Genomic DNA, 21,832 nt, shown 5'->3' with positions numbered 1-21,832 from the left:
GAAACATATCTCGGGCCTTAGTTGGCCCACTGATATCATGGGCCTTTAAGAGGCCGAAAGCTTAGTACATGCATCAATGGGCCGAATTACGCGACAGGCCTTTAACAGGCCCAAAGTCATTCCCAGGCCGAAAGTCACACCGGGCTGAAATGGGCCCATGTCTACATCAGGCCTCTAACAGGCCGAAAGTCACTGGGCTGTAGTTGGGCCCGAATATTCGGCGAACAATTAACGGGCCAGATCTGGCTTCGGGCCGCAAATGGGCCCAAATATTGGGTGAACAATTAACGGGCCAGATCTGGCTTCGGGCCGTAAATGGGCCCAAATATTGGGCAAACAATTAACAGGCCAGATCTGGTTTCAGGCTGTAAATGGGCCTTTATTAAGCAGGCCGTTATTGGGCTGGCCCACTAGTACCTGATTAAATTCTACAGGCCTTTGACTGGGCCAGCCTTTTTAACTTATATGGGCCTCTGTTGGGCCCAGCCACGTGTCAACGTACCATAGGCATGTCTTCTCCAATGGACGGGCGACATCTGGCCCACTAACGAGCTGACAGGTGTTCCCTTCGGCCAATCAGAATTTTACACGTGGAAATTTCCCATTGGTCGGGGCTGTTAACGGGTTATCGGATCAAAAATCCGACCTGATAGCTTAACGGCGTTCCGTTACAGTGGATGCCACGTGTCGGTCACCCTTGACGAAAGCACTTCTGTGATGCGTGATTTATCGTCATGGAAGTGGACACTTCCGTGATGATAATTTTGGTAATGTCATGGAACACTTCTATGACAGCACAGGTATGACTATCTTGATTCTGTCATAAATTTGTCATGGATGTACATGCATGACAAAAAACGCGACCTATTGTGACAAACACGTATCATCACGGAAGTGTATTTTTTTTGTAGTGAGAGACTCTCTATCATAAAGATCATGGTGCTACTTTGAAGCACAAGTGTGGAAAAGGATAGTAACATTGTCCCCCCTTTTTTGGGGCCTTTCTTTTTTTATTTGGCCTTTCCTTTTTTTATTGGCCTTTTTTTATTTGGCCTTTCTCTCTCTTTTTTATAATGGACAATGCTCTAATAATGATGATCATCACACTTCTATTTATTTACAACTCAAAAATTACAACTCGATACTAGAACAAGATATGACTCTATATGAATGCCTCCGGTGGTGTACCGGGATGGGCAATGAATCAAGAATGACATGTATGAAAAATTATGCATGGTGGCTTTGCCACGAATACGATGTCAACTACATGATCATGCAAGGCAATATGACAATGATGATGCGCGTCATAATAAATGGAACGGTGGAAAGTTGCATGGCAATATATCTCGGAATGGCTATGGAAATGCCATAATAGGAAGGTATGGTGGCTGTTTTTAGTAAGATATAAGGAGGTTTATGTGTGATAGAGCATATCGTATCACGGGGTTTGGATGCACCGGCGAAGTTTGCACGAACTCTCAAGGTGAGAAAGGGCAATGCACGGTACCGAAGAGGCTAGCAATGATGGAAGGGTAAGAGTGCGTATAATCCATGGACTCACATTAGTCATAAAGAACTCATATACTTATTGCAAAAGTTTTATTAGCCCTCGAAGCAAAGTACTACTACACATGCTCCTAGGGGGGAGGTTGGTAGAAGTTAACCATCGCACGCCCCCGACCTCCGCACATAAGGAAGGCAATCAAAAGAGCACTCCATGCAACAAATTTGTTACACAACTTTTACCACACGTGCATGCTACGGGACTTGCCAACTTCAACACAAGTATTCCTCAATTTCATAATTACCCAACTAGCATGACTATAACATTACCACCTTTATATCTCGAAACAATTATCAAGCATCAAATTGATCATAGCATCCAATTCACTTCCTATGATAGTTTTTATTATACCCAACTTGGATGCCCATCATTCTAGGACCAATTTTATAACCATAGCAAATACCACGCTGTTCTAAAAGACTCTCAAAATAATGTAAGTGAAGCATGAGATATCAGTAATTTCTACAAAATAAAACCACCGCCGTGCTCTCAAAGATATAAGTGAAGCACATAGAGCAAAACTATCTAGCTCAAAAGATATAAGTGAAGCACATAGAGTATTCTAATAAACTCTGAATCATGTGTGTCTCTCCCAAAAGGTGTGTATAGCAAGAAAGATTGTGGTAAACTAAAAAGCAAAGACTCATATCATACAAGACGCTCCAAGCAAAACACATATCATGTGGCGAATAAAAATATAGCTCCAAGTAAAGTTACCGATAGACAAAGACGAAAGAGGGGATGCCTTCCGGGGCATCCCCAAGCTTAGGCTTTTGGTTGTCCTTAAATTATCAAGGGGTGCGATGGGTATCCCCAAGCTTAGGCTCTTGCCACTCCTTATTCCATAGTCCATCAATCTTTACCCAAAACTTGAAAACTTCACAACACAAAACTCAACAGGAAATCTCATGAGCTCCGTTACTGCAAGAAAGAAAAACCACCACTTAAGGTACTGTAATGAACTCATTCTTTATTTCTCTATGGTTCATACCCCCCGATACTAGCCATAGATGCATCAAAATAAGCAAACAACACATGAAAAACAGAATCTGTCAAAAACAGAAAAGTCTGTAGAAATCTGTAACTTTCGAATAATTCTGGAACTCTAAAAATCCTACCAAAATAGGAAGTCCTAGGCGATTTGTCTATTGATCTAGTGCAAAAAGAATCAACTCAAAAGCACGTTCCTGTGATTTATTAAAATATTATCATGCATGCAAAAGTTTCTGTTTTTCAGCAAGATCAAATTAACTTTCACCCAAGATGATCCTATAGGTTCTACTTGGCACAAACACTAACTAAAACATAAAACCACATCTAAACAGAGGCTAGATGAATTATTTATTACTAAACAGGAACAAAAAGCAATTAACAAAAATAAAATTGGGTTGCCTCCTAACAAGCGCTATAGTTTAACGCCCCTAGCTAGGCATAAAAGCGAGAATAGATCTAAGCATTGCCATCCTTGGCATTCAATTCATAAGTGGCTCTCATAATAGATTCATAAGGTAATTTGATTTTATTTCTAGGAAAGTGCTCCATGCCTTTCCTTAATGGAGATTGTAATCTAATATTCCTTCCTTCATATCAATAATTGCACCAATCATTCTAAGGAAAGGTCTACCAAGAATAATAGGGCATGAAAGATTGCAATCTATATCAAGAACAATAAAATCTACGGGAACATAATTCCTATTTGCAACAATAAGAACGTCATTAATCCTTCCCATAGGTTTCTTAATAGTGGAATCCCCAAGGTGCAAGTTTAAAGAGCAATCATCAAAATCACGGAAACCTAGCACATCACATAAAGTTTTTGGAATGGTGGAAACACTAGCACCCAAATCACACAAAGCATAGCATTCATGATCTTTAATTTTAATTGTAATAATAGGTTTCCACTCATCATAAAGTTTTCTAGGCATAGAAATTTCCAATTCAAGTTTTTCTTCATAAGATTGCGTCAAAGCATCAACGATATGTTTAGTAAAAGCTTTATTTTGACTATAAGCATGAGGAGAATTCAACATGGATTGCAAAAAGGAAATACAATCTATTAAAGAGCAATTATCATAATTAAATTCCTTGAAATCCAAAATAGTGGGTTCATTGCTATGTAAAGTTTTGACCTCTCCAATCCCACTTTTAACAAATTTAGCATCAATATCTAAAAACTCTGAATCATTGGGACGCCTTTTAACTAAAGTTGACTCATCTCCAGTCTCATCATTATCAAGATTGATATTGCAAAAAAAGATTTAATAGGAGACACATCAATCACTTTTAGATCTTCATCATTATTTCTTTCTAACCCTTCTAGTTTGGCGGCCATCTTATTAACTAAAGTGGCTCGCTTATCAGAAATTTGGGCAATTGATTTTTCAAGACGAGAAAACTGAGAATTCAAACCATAAAATTCCATAGACATATCATCAAGCTCTTTATTCATGTATTCCATAAAGCTTTTTTGTTCTTTAAGTTCATTTCTAAAGAAATTATTATGCTCAAATTGTAAAGACATAAAGCTTCTAACGTTGATTTTGATCTCTTCCAACCTTCTAAGGTGAAGATCAGCATTTTTAGGCAAGGCCATTAGGGCAAACAGGTGCACAAGAGGCAAGTGAAAAAGAGGCAAATGGAAAAAGAGAGGGCGAATAAAACGGCAAGGGTGAAGTGGGGGAGAGGAAAATGAGAGGCAAATGGAAAATAATGTAATGTGAGGGAGATGAGTTTGTGATGGGTACTTGGTATGTTTTGACTTGTGAGAAGACAACGGCGCCAGAAATCCTTCTTGCTACCTCTTGAGCACTGCGTTGGTTTTCCCTTGAAGAGGAAAGGGTGATGCAGAAAAGTAGCGTAAGTATTTCCCTCAGTTTTTGAGAACCAAGGTATCAATTCAGTAGGAGGCTCCACCCAAGTCCCTCGTACCTACACAAACAAACAAGAACCTCGCAACCAACGCGATAAAGGGGTTGTCAATCCCTTCACAGTAACTTGCAAAAGTGAGATCTGATAGAGACAACAAGATAAGATAAATATTTTTGGTATTTTTATGATATAGATTGGAAAGTAAAGATTGCAAAATAAAATAGATCAGAAACTTATATGATAAAAGATAGACCCGGGGGCCATAGGTTTCACTAGTGGCTTCTCTCAAGATAGCATAAGTATTATGGTGGACGAACAAATTACTGTCGAGCAATTGAAAGAAAAGTGCATAGTTATGAGAATATCTAGGCATGATCATGTATATAGGCATCACGTCCGCGACAAGTAGACTGAAACGATTCTGCATCTACTACTATTACTGCACACATCGACCATTATCCAGCCTGCATCTAGAGTATTAAGTTCATAAGAACAGAGTAACGCATTAGGCAAGATGACATGATGTAGAGGGATAAACTCAAGCAATATGATATAAACCCCATCTTTTTATCCTCGGTGGCAACAATACAATACGTGCCTTGTTGCCCCTGCCATCACTAGGAAAGGACACCGCAAGATTGAACCCAAAGCTAAGCACTTCTCCCATTGCAAGAAAGATCAATCTAGTAGGCCAAACCAAACTAATAATTAGAAAAGACTTGCAAAGATAACCAATCATACATAAAAGAATTCAAAGGAGATTCAAATATTTCTCATAGATAAACTTGATCATAAACCCATATTCATCGGATCTCGACAAACACGCCGCAAAAAGAGTTACATCAAATAGATCTCCAAGAAGATCAAGAAGAACTTTGTATTGAGATTCAAAGAGATAGAAGAAGCCATCTAGCTAATAACTATGGACCCGAAGGTCTGTGGTAAACTACTCTCAACTCATCGGAGAGGCTATGGTGTTGATGTAGAAGCCCTCCATGGTCGATTTCCCCTCCGGCGGAGCCCCGACGAAGGCCCCAAGATGGGATCTCGCGAACACAGAAGGTTGAGGTGGTGGAAATAGGGTTTCGTGGTGCTCCTGGATGTTTTCAGGGTATGGTGGTATATATAGGCGAAGGAGGTAGGTCAGGGGAGCCACGAGGGTGGGGGGCGCGCCTACCCCCCTAGAGCGCGCCCCTCCTGCCTCGTGGCTGCCTCGGTTTCTTCTTGACCTCCACTCCAAGTCTCCTGGATTGCGTTTGTTCCAAAAAGATCGCTCCCGAAGGTTTCATTCCATTTGGACTCTGTTTGATATTCCTTTTCTTCGAAACACTGAAATAGGCAAAAAAACAGCAATTCGGGCTAGGCCTCCGGTTAGTAGGTTAGTCCCAAAAATGATATAAAAGTGTAAAGTAAATCCCATAAACATCCAAAACGGGTAATATAATAGCATGGAACAATAAAAAATTATACATACGTTGGAGACGTATCAACGCCATGCATGAATGTCCGAGCACACGATGGAACACACACGGTCACACTCAAGTGCTTAACCTACACGTGCATGCACGCACATACAGACATACTGAGCCAGAGCGAGCTAGTGACCGTATAAACACCGGGAAATGTATATATTGACCACAATGAGCGTATTATGAAGTCTAATGGCCATATTTTGTTTTACAAATATAAAGTGAAAACCAGTGTATTTATCTCGTTTCAAATTAAGCCATGTTAACCGGAAACGAGGCCGTATGGACTAGCATTACTTTGTTGTGTCCCGTCAACTTGCAGAACTAGGAGAAGCTTGCATGTGGTGGCTCACAGGACAAGGAGAAACTTTTAACTAATTCAATATCTCCCTCGTTGGCCCCTCCCAATGCTCCACCTTGTATAGGTGCTAAGGTTGCCAACTAAGCAAAAAATCTGATGTGGCATGCTAGTTAAGAAGAGAGAGAGTAGTATGGTGACCCCAGGAAGAAACGGTGCTAAGCACGTGTACGTAGGTGGAAGCACAATTCTGAGTCTACAACTAATTAAATACATGAAGCTTAGCACCTTTTGCATTGTTGGCTTGAGTTTCTAAGGCATTTAATATGATTAGCACCTCATCTAAGCACCTTTGCATTGGAGGAGGCGGTGGAAGTGCTATAGTTAATTTGGTGTTAGATTGCCAGAAGCATACATTGTACCAGTACCATCATTGTTCGACTTCCCGAAGAGGCGATGAGCCAAGCGCGAGGTTTACTAGTACTCCGAGTAGTATTACATACTGCTAGTAGTACTACTATACAGGTACTACTAGGAACCACAAGGTGTAGCGTCTGCACTCTTATTTTATTTTAATCTATGATAAAGCAATCTTCAACACATTTGCTTCTCCTCGAGGGTTCTTGCATGTGATAATGGAAGTTGATTGCATTGAATACTCGCCACAATTCTCGCTTAATTCTGGCTCCTATCCTGTTAGAAATAGGGGGGCTAAGTAATAATTTCTCTATTTTTGTTATTCAACATGTAAATAGGTCAGCAAACCTTCCGACGCATCTTTGCGGAAAGCGTGCTTGCACTTTGAATGTGACCGAGAGCTGGCTTGATGAAACACCTCGCTTCCTTTTTTTGTGGGGTAGTATCTTGCTTCCTAGTGACCAGTCTCTTGGTTGATTGTCCTAAGAATGCTTATATATGAATAGAGCTCTCTCATTTACCTACAAAAAAAATTAACTCATATTAACCAGAAAGGAGGTAGTACGGACTAGCATTACTTTGGTGTGTCCCGTCAACTCGCAGAACAAGGAGAAGCTTGCAGGGCAAGGTGAAGCTTGCTTATACCCTCTTTGTCTACCTCAAGCACGATGTCTCGCAGGGCGATGAGAAGCTTTTGACTAATGAAACCTACCCTCGCCCAGGCGGTGGACGTGCAGTAGTGCATTCGGTGTCAGATTGACAGAGGCATACATTGTAGTACCATCATTGTTTGACTTCCTGAAGAGGCGAAGAGCCAAGTGCAAGGTTTAGTAGTATGAGTAGTATTACTAGTATACGGGTACTAGGAACCGCATGGTGGAGCATCTGCACTCTTATAATATTTCAATCTGTGATAAAGTACACATTTATTTGGGAGAAGTGCAGAAAACTATAGCCCAATAGTACTATTAAAAACATCGAACATGTAATGATGACATCGATCAACCATGCTCCAATATTTCTTCGCCTCCGTGCGACACATAGCCCGTCTGTGTTCTCACTCCTCGTCTTAGCTTCCAAGGAGCGGCCATTTTGCCGTGAATTGAGATCGGTTTGCTCCAATTCTTATCCCACATGTCAGTGATATGCCAAGAAGAAGCGCGTTGACCGATAGGCCATACGCTCACTTGGTTTTGCACCTTCATACTAATATGAGCAGATTCAAAGAAGAGTGTATTGATAGTTGCTTCATCCGAGCAACTTACAGTGGGAAAGGTGGGTTTATGATTTGACTACTCATTACTCACTATTAGTGCGTCGCAACGACCAGGCTGAGTCTCCCATGGGGGTTGTGCACTCTAATTTGGTTCATGGCACATGGACCCGGATGATGAATTACTTCTGGCAATGCTATCAAGCTTCTAGAATTTGTTTACATAATTGATGTACAAATATTTTTCCAGCGTCATGAAATTGTACAATGCTTTGAAGCTTTCAGCTTTTGTTTCATGTGTCTTGCCAGCTAGAAGGTTGTCTCATTACAACATCAATCAAATACTAGAAATGAAACTAACATCTATGCTCTTTTGGAAAAAAATAAAAAATAGACTTCCTTGCTAATGCATCTCAGTGATTAGCAGATTGGAGATTTACATCACAACTGAAGACAAAGTTATGTGAAGGTGTTAAATTAAAATTGATCCATGCTTTCATTGGCAGCAACTTCCCCCCAGCTCTGTCTAAATCAACAAGGCATGTTGGGAAAAAAGTAGCTGTCAGGAGCATGGAACATTCCGATCATTTTGTGCAGCTCCACTAAAATAGAGTTGAGCATCCCTGTTCCGAAAATATTGAGTAAGTGTGATTACAATAATAGAGGATTGTTGATGAAACAATAAACACACAAATAGAAGTCGGTTACCTTTGCAGTCTCTCTTAAGACCGACTAGTTGGAGAAGATTAAGCAAATAGTTTGAGACGATTAGGCTCGGAGTTGGATGAGGAGGATAGAGCAAAACCTTTGTGCAGTCCCACTGAAATGTAGAGACGTTGCCCATGTGACATTTCAGCAAAACTGCACAAAACACTCTTAAGAAAAAAAAGGTGATTTGTGCAGTTCATCAAAAGGTCGCAATAGCGGCGAGGTGAAACGGACAACCCTGTTTGCAAAAAAGAGGTAGAAAGGAACCAATTACTGGCCAATAACAGTTTATGACACATACGCCGACAAAAAAGAAGCATATTCCTTGTCCTAAGGGAAGATAGCAGCATGGTTGTTTATGTAAAATGCTGTGAGGACGAGATTGCACCATGGAAAGTAAGCCGGCCGAGCTATGTTTTGGGAAAAGAACTAGGGAAGATCCACATGCAGCAACGTGGAAAGATGGGCAGTGGAGCAAGGCCGGAGGAAGTTGTACCTGAGGTTCGTCGGGATGTAACTAGGAGAACGTCGACGGCCGAGATCTGCCAAAACTGCGGTAGCGAGCAAGTGGCGAAGGCCCTATCGCATTGGAGCTTGTTCAGAGAGAACAGCGGGTACCACAGAGCAGGACATGCTGCCTCCACACCGTCGAATGGAGAAACAATGCACATCCTCCCTTTCCGCCGGCGGACGGGATGCGGCTGGATCAGTGACCAATAGTGAGAGAGAGGCCACTGCCGCCTTGTGTGAGATAGTGTGATGAGAGACAAAACCCGGCAGGAAGGCTCCATTATATATAGTGGAGCGGCTTTCTTTTTTCTCGATACCAATTGTTCTATATTATGTACGTGCCATTGAGGAATATAATTTATGTAAAACTAACACATCACGTCAAACTTTATTCTGTGTACGCTTGGTACACGACCCTCCTTCAAGTAAATAACCACTCCATGCGTCAAATTATCACATGGGTGCCTGTTCGTTCAGAAATGAGCTCCACCGTGTACCCGCACGGGTGTGGCCGGGAACGAGACATGAGTACGTGCGTCGTGCGTGCATCTCTTCTCTACGTGCAGGTACCCCACGTATGTGGGTGTCTGTGAGAGAGATGGTTTGTGCGAAATAGAGGCAATGTGTCGATGATATCTCAAACAAAAAAATGTAACATATGCAATGTGTGTGAAACAGAGGCCTGGATATATCATATATAGAGGGAGCAATCCACGAGAAGAGAGTGGAGGGATCATCAACATGTGATATCAATAGAATCAGAGAGGGATGAATTGTGTGGGTGCGCGATCGATAAAGAGTGCCATCGAATTTGTGTTTGCCCACATCAAAGATATAGGGTGGCTGGCCTACTGGAATGTGAGAGGGGAGAGGTGCATTTTGTCTCTGTGGCATGCATACCTACCTACGACGTTCGTGTTGGAACATGCAGTACACTACACTAGCTCCAAATAAAATTTTCTACCATGCACCCAAGATCATGCTGCTGGAAATAGATTACAAGATCGGGTTTACCACTAGACGCGCAGTCAGCGCAACGAAAGTAGAGTTGGTGATGCGTGTAGTTGATCTCTCGACCCGTCTCCTCCTCTTTGTTGCCGATCTCCCGCGAATAGCAAAGACCCGTGAACGGTGATCTACCGCGAATGGCGCCTCGCAGTTCCCTCGAATGGTTCCCCCAAGCACCGTAGATGCGATGCCTCCAAGGTATCCACACGTGCGGGGTGCGGCGGCGGGCGGCGGACTGCTAGGTCTGGTCGTACGTCAAGGGCATGGGGAGTGGCGACGGCTGGGGTCGGGGCCGCACTGCTATGCTTGCTCGGAACGTGCCAGCCGAATTTGTTGTAGGTTACTTCGGGCTCGCTTGACGTTGTCCGGACATTTGGCACCTGGACTGGAGAACTGCGTTGAGAGGCTACTCTGTACTTCCGCCGCCAGGGCCTCCGTGTGCTCCTCCATTCGGAGAGAGTGTTCTGTGTTTCCATTTACCGTGATGACTCCGCGAGGTCTTGGCATCTTGAGCTTGAGATATGCGTAGTGCGGCACCGCATTGAATTTTGCAAATGCGGTTCGTTCGAGCAGGGCGTGATAGCCGCTGCGGAATGGGACTATGTCGAAGATTAACTCCTCGCTCTGGAAGTTATCCGGTGATCCGAAGACCACCTCGAGTGTGACCGAGCCTGTACAGCTGGCTTCGACCCCTGGTATGACACCTTTGAAGGTTGTCTTTGTGGGTTTAATCCTTGAAGGATCTATGCCCATTTTTCACACTGTGTCCTGGTAAAGCTGGTTCAGGCTACTGCCGTCGTCCATTAGGACTCTGGTAAGGTGAAATCCATCGATAATTGGGTCAAGGACCAGTGCGGCGAATCCTCCGTGACGGATGCTGGTGGGATGGTCCCGTCGATCGAAAGTGATCGGGCAGGAGGCCATGGGTTGAACTTTGGGGCGACTGGCTCCAGCGCATAGACGTCCTTGAGAGCATGCTTCCGCTCCCTTTTGGGGATGTGGGTTGCGTATATCATATTCACCATCCGAACTTGCGGGGGAAATCCCTTCTGTCCTTTGTTGTTCGGCGGCCGGGGCCCCTCCTCGTCATCGCTATGTAGCCCCTTGCCTCTGGTCTCGGCACTTATCTTGCCTGCCTGCTTGAACACCCAACAATCCCTGTTGGTGTGACTGGCTGACTGTTAGGGGGTGCCGTGTATCTGGCACGAGCGATCAAGTATCCGGTCTAAGCTGGATGGGCCCTGAGGGTTTCGTTTGAATGGATTCTTCTGCTGACCCGGTTTAGAGCCTCTGAATCCAGCATTGACTGCTGTATCTTCAGTATTGTCATCGTTAATGTGGAGCTTATGCTTGTTGCGGCGTGACCTGCTGTTATTATCCTTGTTATCCGAATTGCCGGGGCTTTTGCTTATGTTATTGCTACGAGCTAGCCAGCTGTCTTCTCCCGCGCAGAAGCGGGTCATGAGTGTCGTGAGGGCTGCCATAGACATCGGATTTTCCTGTCCTAGGTGCCGGGCAAGCCATTCGTCTTGGATGTTGTGCCTGAAGGCTGCGAGGGCCTCGGCGTCCGGACAGTCGACTATTTGGTTTTTCTTTGTCAGGAACCGTGTCCAGAATTGTCTGGCCGATTCCTCTGGTTGCTGGATTATGTGGCTTAGGTCATCGGTGTCTGGTGGTCGCACATACATGCCCTGGAAGTTGTCAAGGAATGTGGATTCTAGGTCCTCCCAACAACTGATTGACTCTGCTGGCAGGCTATTAAGCCAATGCCGTGCTGGTCCTTTAAGCTTGAGCGGGAGGTATTTGATGGCGTGTAGATCATCGCCACGGGCCATGTGGATGTGAAGGAGATAATCCTCGATCCATACCTATGAAGCCCCGAGACCGACGCTTCAGAAGACTTCCAGGGTTTCCGAGTTTCGCCGTGTGTTTCTTTTGTGCTTGCTCTTTTATTTTTGCATTGCATCATGTCATCATGCCATCATGCCATTTAATTTTTTATAACTCTTCTAAATAAATTGTCTGGACTTCGATCCATTTAAATCGAGGGAAGGGTGATTTCTCTTTATAACATACCCTCCCGATATTTAGGGAGATATAATAAAATTATTCCATTTATTTTGAATTAACCATAACCCACTTGCAAAATCTCCCATGCCATTGTTATCTCAATTCTTGCTCTCTAACCTTGCCCGTAATTTCTTTCATCATTTTCCGGAGCTCCATCAAAAATCCGAACATTTTTGGACCTTCCTTTTATCAAGTCCTAGTTCAAACCCATTTGAATTAAATTCAAATGAGTTTGAATTTAAATCTTTCAATCATGGCCTTTCTATTTTCTTGGAACGAGCATATTTATGCGAGTCCGGGAAAATAATCCCCATGCCCAAAATTCTATTTCTACCTTCCTTTCTTCTCCTTTTCTTCCTAGATTTTTTTCTATTCTTGGGAATTAAAGAGAGAGGGAGAAGAGAGCCCAGCCAGGCCTCTGGCCACTTCTTTCTCCACCGGGGCCGACCAACTAAGCCAGCCCAGCCCAGGCCAGCCCACCTCTAAGGCCCGTTCCACAGGCCCAACCTCACCACTGTTAACCCTAGCCCCTGCCCGATCCCCATCTCTCCCGATTGCCTCCCTCGCGCCGCCATCTCCCTTTCCTCGATCCCCATCTCCCTACGCCCGATCCCTTCGCCGCCTCCACACTGAGACCCCCACGCCCGACCATCTCCTCGCCGCCCTTGGTGCCGCGCCACCAGGACCTCCCCGTTGCCCCGCTACATCACCTCCTCCGTCTGCTTCCCTGCTTCGAGCAGCAGCTCGGGAACGAGCAACCCCGCCGGCCTGCCAGGCCACCGGGGCTCCCTCCGCCGTCGAGCAGCCCAGTAGATGAACCCGCGCCATCCTTCCCCCCTGCGCCAAGTCCGTCCGCCGTGCCGCCATGCTCTATGTCGCACCTCACCTCGTCGGCTTCGACTCCGACCAGATGCGCCCGAGGAGCTCCCTGAGCGAGCTCTCCCGCGGCCCCTGTGTTCCTTGCCCGCACGTCTCCTCCACCAGCAGCCTGCCGTGCCCCGTCGCTCGCCTGACCGCTCCTTCCCTCACCCGTCTCCGGCTAGGTCCGAGGCCAAGGGACCGGGTCCTCCTCGTCTCGGCCATCCCCGTCGTCTGCCCCGCGCGCCAAATCCGTCGTTGTTGTCCTGCTTCACGAGGACGAGGATGAGCCCTTGCCTCCTCGTCCGATCGACCTCCAAGCCACCACCTCGCATGTCGGGCAGTGTTCATCCGCCATGGACGCAAGGCCGACCCGCTGCTGCTTTGACCTCCCCTGGATTCAACTCTTTTCCAATGAACAACAACCGCGTATGTGCAGCACCACCAAGTTTTACCTCTGTGCACTCATTGGGGTTGACCGTGGACGTGTGCCTGGTGTTACTTGGATTTGTCAAGGACGCCAAGACCCGAGGCCTTTTGGTGTTGCTTTGTTTTGGAACGCCAAGTACCTTGACGCCGAAGACCCGTGTACAACTACCGTCACCGCCGTGTACCACTACTTCCACTCCCGTCGACATGTACGACTACGAAACGTGAACGACTACCGTCGCCGAGACCGCAAGTACCACGATAACCCCGAAGGGATTCAAATTCGTCAAGTTCATCTACGAAACGAGTACCACTACTTCCCACGACGACCCGTGAACAACTACTTCCTCTACACCGCTTTGAACTCGTTCCGCTTCGAAACGCACGCTTCGAAGGTATAACCCGAGACGACCACGATGAGATGCCCTTGCATGTGTTGTATGAGATGTAACATATGTTTGCACCGTGTCCGAATTGTCACTCGTTTTCCATGCCACTATCCCGTGGGAACCCGGTAGTCGGGAGCACCCCACCATCTCTAGCATGTTGCGCACATCCACACGCCTCCTTTTGCACCGGTATCTCCGTGAGCTACCGGAACCGATATGTTGCCGTGGCATCATTTTCGGATATGTTGTCGTGGCACCATTTCTGTTTCGCCGCCGTGGCACCCTTTTCATTCCGCCATGGCGACAAATGCCTCGTATCAACATGCTCTTGTTAACGTTTGCGTAAATGGCATAAACCTTGCACATGTCATCCGCATCATGATAACAACAATTAAAATGCTTAAAGATTGTGTTTGCTTTAAATTGCTAAATGACATATGGGGTTTTTCCGGAATTGTTGTTTCTTGCTTCCGGCCTCATTTAAATTGCCTAGCTAGGTAGTTTAATTATGCTTCACCCCTTGCCATGTTTAATAACATTTAATATTGTTGTACCTAACCGAGAGAGAACTAAATAATTGATGTGGTGTTCCATCAATATGCAACTCGTTGCATATTGACCTCCACTTAACTTGTAGTATTGTTTGTTGCACTTTGCCATGCCATGCCTCATTAAGCCGGACATGCATCATATTTGATTGTGCATCATGCCATGATTATGCTTGTGTTGTTTGTTTACCATGTTGTTTGCTTCTTTCCTGTTTGCTTCTCTCGTTAGCTTCAGTTTCGTTCCGGAGTTGTGAGGATTCGTTCGACTACGTTCGTTTGTCTTCTTCATGGACTCGTTCTTCTTCCTTGCGGGATTTCAGGCAAGATGACCATTACCCTTGATATCACTTCTATCTTTGCTTGCTAGTTGCTTTGTTCTATCGCTGTGCTGCGTTACCTATCACTTGTTTACCATGCCTCCCATATTGCCATGTCAGCCTCTAACCTTTTTCACCCTTCCTAGCAAACCATTGCTTGGCTATGTTACCGCTTTGCTCAGCCCCTCTTATAGCATTGTTAGTTGCAGATGAAGTTGAAGATTGCTCCATGATGGGCAGGACTATGTTGGGATATCACAATATCTCTTATTTAATTAATGCATCTATATATTTGGTAAAGGGTGGAATACTCGGCCTTATGCCTAGTGTTTTGTTCCACTCTTGCCGCCCTAGTTTCCGTCATACCGGTGTTATGTTCCCGGATTTTGCATTCCTTACGCGGTTGGGTGATTTATGGGACCCCCTTAACAGTTCGCTTTGAATAAAATTCCTCCAGCAAGGCTCAACCTTGGTTTTACCATTTGCCACCTAAGCCTTTTTCCCTTGGGTTCTGCAGACTCAAGGGCCATCTTTATTTTAACCCCCCCCCCCCGGGCCAGTGCTCCTTCGAGTGTTGGTCCGAACTGAGCTGCCTGCGGGGCCACCTTGGGGAAACTTGAGGGCTGATTTTACTCGTAGCTAGTCTCATCCGGTGTTTCCCTGAGAACGAGATATGTGCAGCTCCTATCGGGATTTGTCGGTGCATCGGGCGGCTTTGCTGGTCTTGTTTTACCATTGTCGAAATGTCTTGTAAACCAGGATTCCGAGTCTGATCGTGTCTTCCTAGGAGAAGGTCTATTCCTTCGTTGATCGCGAGAGCTTGTCATGGGGTAAGTTGGGACACCCCTGCAGGGTATAATCTTTCGAAAGCCGTGCCTGCGGTTATACGCAGATTGGAATTTGTTAATGTCTGGTTGTAGATAACTTGACACCAGATGCGAATTAAAACGCATCAACCGCGTGTGTAGCCGTGATGGTCTCTTTTCGGCGGAGTCCGGGAAGTGAACACGGTTTTTGGGTTATGTTTGACGTAAGTAGGAGTTTAGGATCACTTCTTGATCATTGCTAGTTCATGACCGTTCCTTTTGCTCTCTTCTCGCTCTTATTTGCGTATGTTAGTCACCTTATATGCTTAGTCACTGCTACAGCCTCACCACTTTACCACTTCCTACCTATAAGCTTAAATAGTCTTGATCTCATGGGTTTTGAGATTGCTGAGTCCTCGTGACTCACTAGATACTATCACAACAGTTGCAGGTGCCGATGATACCAGTGTAGGCGATGCAACCGAGCTCAGATGGGAGTTTAATGAAGACCTTGGTCGTTATTATGTTTTGTTTCTTGATGATCAGTAGTGGAGCCCAGTTGGGACGATCGGGGATCTAGCAGTTGGGTTATCTTCTTTTCTTTTGGCTTCGTCCGTAGTCGGACTATATGTGTGTACTCTGAATGATGTATGATTTATTATATGTTCATTGTGTGAAGTGGCGATTGTAAGCCAACTCTTTATCCCAGTCTTGTTCATTACATGGGATTGTGTGAAGATGACCCTTCTTGCGACAAAACCACCATGCGGTTATGCATCTAAGTCGTGCTTCGATACGTGGGAGATATAGCCGCATCGTGGGTGTTACAAGTTGGTAATCAGAGCCATCCCCGACTTAGGAGCCCCCTGCTTGATTGTTTCCTTGCGTTGTTGAGTCTAGAACAAAAATGTTTTGAGTCTTAGGATTATATATATCGGAGAGTAGGATTCTTTTTACTCCTCAGTCCCTTCGTCGCTCTAGTGAGGTCTCCTGACGTAGATGTTTTGACTTTCCTCTCCTCAAATTTCACTAAAAAAAATTTAGGATCACGCGGGTATCTTGGAATCGTTCCGATGGTTTTGTGACGAGAACATTGTTCTTGGTGCCTCCTGTCTATTATGTGGCTTTGACCCGGGGAGTTGAGCTCCGAGCTATTGTCGTCATAATTTTATCATTGCAGTTCTGGAATACCTGAGTTTTGCCGACATCGAAAATCTCTTTTATGAAGTTGTTGGTGAGATAACCTCGATGCCACCCAGTACTGGGGCGGGAGTTCAGGAGTATTGCCATAGCTCGTATAACGGATGCTTTTCGAAGGTTGAGGTACATGATTTCCAAAGGTTTCTTGGTTATGTGTTGACGGATGGATACAGCTTGGATGTAGGGATTGTTAGTTTTGGGTGAGATATATATTGCTTCCCCTGTACCCCCAACACCAGATTGCATAACCAGAAAGTTTCGGGAGTTTTATAGGCGGGAATTCAAGTAGCTCCTAGAATATCTTTTCGACAGATGCATGATATGAGATTGGGGTTCGACGTCTAGTGGTCCGCCTTTCGACGACCGTTTTTACAGTGGTCTCGTTGTGTCTTAAAGAACCCTTGGCTATGCTGGTTCGGGGACACTTCGTATGTCATGTGCACTGCCTTGTACATGATGGTGCTGTACAATCGAGCCCGTGTGGGCCCCCCACGAAAACTTCAAACAAAATCTCTATCATATGTTTGTTCCGGCTTATTCTGCAAGCCAAATCCTTTGTTTTGTTTTGAGTTGTGGTATTCCAGTTGCTTCGAAGTCAAATGTTGAATCCATACCTTCCCTAAATGGTGTTCTCATATTTCTATGGGAGTGCTAATCCTTCTTTATCATCGAGATTGTCATGTTAATTCTTTTCCTACCGGTGTGCTTCTCTTCAAGTGGATCCGATCATTCTCCCCATCCGCAAGATCATTTATAAGTTTTCTCAACGTTATCCATTCCATCTGCCCCAAGTTGCCTTTGTTTTCCCGCCCTCCCACCCTTTTTCTTCAAGGACTCAGATTTCTTAATCAAGTATCCTTTTATTGATGAGAAGTCTCTCCATTCTTTTCCGTCAATGTTTTTATCTGGTGATTCTCAGGAAGATACTAACAGAGCTGCAAGTTTATTATTCTTCGTCTCTTTTCTTCTCCGATGGATTCAATTCAAACTTGGAGTGTTGATCATACTCCTTTCCTCGTGTCAAATGCTTTCTCATACCGGTGCACCTATCAATCACTCACCTCTTGCTATTCATTTGTTCCGGAGTGTTGAAGATATCTCAGAAGATTTGTGTGTCCATCCTTAATCCTTTTGAGTTATTTCGAGGCTTTCTTCTCTCTTTCAAGCCATTTAATTCAACCGATGCAATCCCCCCTTTCAATCAATCGTTCAACGATGTTTTCTTTTGAGTGGGCCCTAACCCACAAGCCTTTTCCCAGGATCTTACCTGACTCTTCTAATTTTCCCGGAGCTATTCCCAAATTCTTTTGCAAGTTTGACGTAAGAATGAATTTCATCAGTCAGATGTTTTCCAAGACCGATTTCAAATTATTTTTCCTTGTTGGCTCAACCTCTTTGTCTTTCATTCTCCCGGAGTATCTCAACAATTCGTGGTGGTGTTTCTCGTCGTCATTCTCGGATTTTGAAGACCAAAGAAGAGTTCCTCTTAAATCCTTACCCGTTCTTCCAGAGATTCATGATTCTAGCGTTATGCCATCCTCTCATAATTGCTTTCGATTGTGAGAATTCTTTTCACCCATCCGGAGCAATTCAGGAGTCTCTTCAGTTTGATTCTCCGGAGCCCATCATCTCAAAATTATTCATTCTCAGCTTTCAGCTCTCGTTCTAAAATTTTGCCGGTGCATCGTTCAAATATCCTCTAATCAGTTCATGATCTCTTCGTTCTCTTGTATCTAAATCCCCTCAAGTACCTTCATTCGTTTTTCCCATTCTTCCCGGTGATTTGTGCCTTTGCTACGTTCGTTTTCTATTCTTTCAGTGGTTCGTTCAACATTTCATTTCCTTCGTTATCATATCAAATATTTGTTGTTTCCAAATCCCACCGGTGGTTCCATCAATAACTTCTCAAGTTTACACTATATCTCTCTTAACCCTTTCTACGAGAATAAGTAGTATGCCAAATCCATTGCTTGTCATCAATTTAAATTGGTGAAGGATACGCATAACATAATTCTTATTCTTGTTTCATCCAAGTGATTAATTCCTTCTTTCGGAGTTCGTTCATGTCATTTTTCTCGGTTCGAGATGCTTCATCTTTTCTTTTCCGGAGTTCCAAGTTTTGTCGGTTATATCGCCACGAAGCTCCATCTAAATCATTGCAAGGCTTCACCTTGTATTTGCAACTTCTCTTTCTTTCTATCATCCTTTTATTACCGGAGTTCTTCATGGAGGCTCTACATGGTGGTTCGTCAAGGATTCTTTTCATTCTTCAATTGTTCTTCAAGATTTGTCTTGAAGTTAAGATCAGCCAAGCTATAGTCAAAAAAATAAACATGGTGCCCAACACATGTTTTTCTGAGGAGTTCAAGTATACTTCTTCTTGCATTTCGAAGTGCAATTCTTTCTACCTTATCTTTTGAGGTGGTGTTATATCATTCTTGACAATTTCCATTCATGTTTCACGATTCACATGTTGTCAAGAACGAGGTATTTTAAATCCATCAATCTCTTCGTTGGAGTTATCTTGGTATAGATTTCACCTAAAGCCTTCCCTAAGGAATGTTGTATTGTGGTGCTTATCAATGATCCAAGTTTTCTCCTATCCTCTCGGCGAAAGCAGTTTTCATCTCTTCGTTGATCTCAAGCAAGCAATTGTTTCCGTTAGTGGCCGGTTGTCACCTCATCATTTTGAGATGTTTTCCATAAGCCCACAACAAGCTTGTGCTTTTCGTTGTTGATTTTCCAACAACTCCGTTCTAACCTTCTTGGAAGGGTGCTTTCCAAGATCATTTGTGGCAGAAGTTGGCATTTTCTTCTCCATTTTGTTATTCCAATGATCTATCATCCATTCTTTATTCCGGAGGCAGTGTGTTGTTGATTTCATCAAGTATCACCCCATGTTCTCAAGTTCATGTTCAATTCCTTCCATTTACAGTCGGAGTGCTGCCAAAATCATATCATTCTTATTCATTCTTATCTCGTTTCAACCAGAGTGGTTCCAATTCCTTCTTGTCAATTGTACTCGTCATTCATAGCTTTGCAACCTCCAAGGTTCAAATGGTGTTCTTTGTTTCTATTTTCTACCGCAATGCTCTCAATTGTGTTCTTTCTTTCAACTTTTCAACCTCTCAAGGTTCTTTGGTTTCACTCTTTTGTCGAAGAAGCAACTTAGTTGTACCTCTTCTCTTCCTCTTCTGTTTCTCTCCGGTGCCATCCTAGATCTCGGGACGAGATCCTCTTGTAGTGGTGGAGTGTTGTGACGCCCCGAGACCGATGCTTCAGAAGACTTCCAGGGTTTCCGAGTTTCGCCGTGTGTTTCTTTTGTGCTTGCTCTTTTATTTTTGCATTGCATCATGTCATCATGCCATCATGCCATTTAATTTTTTATAACTCTTCTAAATAAATTGTATGGATCTTCGATCCATTTAAATCGAGGGAAGGGTGATTTCTCTTTATAACATACCCTCCCGATATTTAGGGAGATATAATAAAATTATTCCATTTATTTGGAATTAACCATAACCCACTTGCAAAATATCCCATACCGTTGTTATCTCAATTCTTGCTCTCTAACCTTGCCCATAATTTCTTTCATCATTTTCCGGAGCTCCATCAAAAACCCGAACATTTTTGGACCTTCCTTTTATCAAGTCCTAGTTCAAACCCATTTGAATTAAATTCAAGTGAGTTTGAATTTAAATCTTTCAATCATGGCCTTTCTATTTTCTTGGAACGAGCATATTTATGCGAGTCCGGGAAAATAATCCCCATGCCCAAAATTCTATTTCTACCTTCCTTTCTTCTCCTTTTCTTCCTAGACTTTTTTTTCTATTTTTGGGAATTAAAGAGAGAGGGAGAAGAGAGCCCAGCCAGGCCTCTGGCCACTTCTTTCTCCATCGGGGCCGACCAACTAAGCCAGCCCAGCCCAAGCCAGCCCACCTCCAAGGCCCGTTCCACAGGCCCAACCTCACCACTGTTAACCCTAGCCCCTGCCCGATCCCCATCTCTCCCAATTGCCTCCCTCGCGCCGCCATCTCCCTTTCCTCGATCCCCATCTCCCTGCGCCCGATCCCTTCGCCGCCTCCACCCTGAGACCCCCACGCCCGACCATCTCCTGGCCGCCCTTGGTGCCGCGCCACCAGGATCTCCCCGTTGCCCCGCTGCATCACCTCCTCCGTCTGCTTCCCTGCTTCAAGCAGCAGCTCGGGGACGAGCAACCCCGCCGGCCTGCCAGGCCACCGGGGCTCCCTCCGCCGTCGAGCAGCCCAGCAGATGAGCCCCGCGCCATCCTTCCCCCCTGCGCCAAGTCCGTCCGCCGTGCCGCCATGCTCTGTGTCGCCCCTCGCCTCGTCGGCTTCGACTCCGACCAGATGCGCCCGAGGAGCTCCCCGGGCGAGCTCGCCCGCGGCCCCTGCGTTCCTCGCCCGCACGTCTCCTCCACCAGCAGCCTGCCGTGCCCCGTCGCTCGCCTGACCGCTCCTTCCCTCGCCCGTCTCCGGCTAGGTCCGAGGCCTAGGGACCGGGTCCTCCTTGTCTCGGCCATCCCCGTCGTCTGCCCCGCGCGCCAAATCCGTCGTCGTCGTCCTGCTTCACGAGGATGAGGACGAGCCCTTTCCTCCTCGTCCGATCGACCTCCAAGCCACTACCTCGCACGTCGGGCAGTGTTCATCTGCCATGGATGCAAGGCCGACCCGCTGCTGCTTTGACCTCCCCTGGATTCAACTCTTTTCCAATGAACAGCAACCGCGTATGTGAACCAGCACCAAGATTTGCCTCTGTGCACTCATTGGGGTTGACCGTGAACATGTGCCTGGTGTTACTTGGATTCGTCAAGGACGCCAAGACCCGAGGCCTTTTGGTGTTGCTTTGTTTTGGAATGCCAAGTACCTCGACGCCGAAGACCCGTGTACAACTACCGCCGCCGCCGTGTACCACTACTTCCACTACTTCCACTACCGTCGACATGTACGACTACGAAACATGAACGACTACCGTCGCCGAGACCGCAAGTACCACGATAACCCCGAAGGGATTCAAATCTGTCAAGTTCATCTACGAAACGAGCACCACTACTTCCCACGACGACTCGTGAACAACTTCTTCCTCTACACCGCTTTGAACTTGTTCCGCTCCGAAATGCACGCTTCGAAGGTATAACCC

The sequence above is a fragment of the Triticum aestivum genome, chromosome 7B (assembly GCF_018294505.1).
Source record: "Triticum aestivum cultivar Chinese Spring chromosome 7B, IWGSC CS RefSeq v2.1, whole genome shotgun sequence".
NCBI classification, from domain to species: Eukaryota; Viridiplantae; Streptophyta; class Magnoliopsida; order Poales; family Poaceae; genus Triticum; species Triticum aestivum.
Note: the sequence above shows the minus strand (reverse complement) of the source record.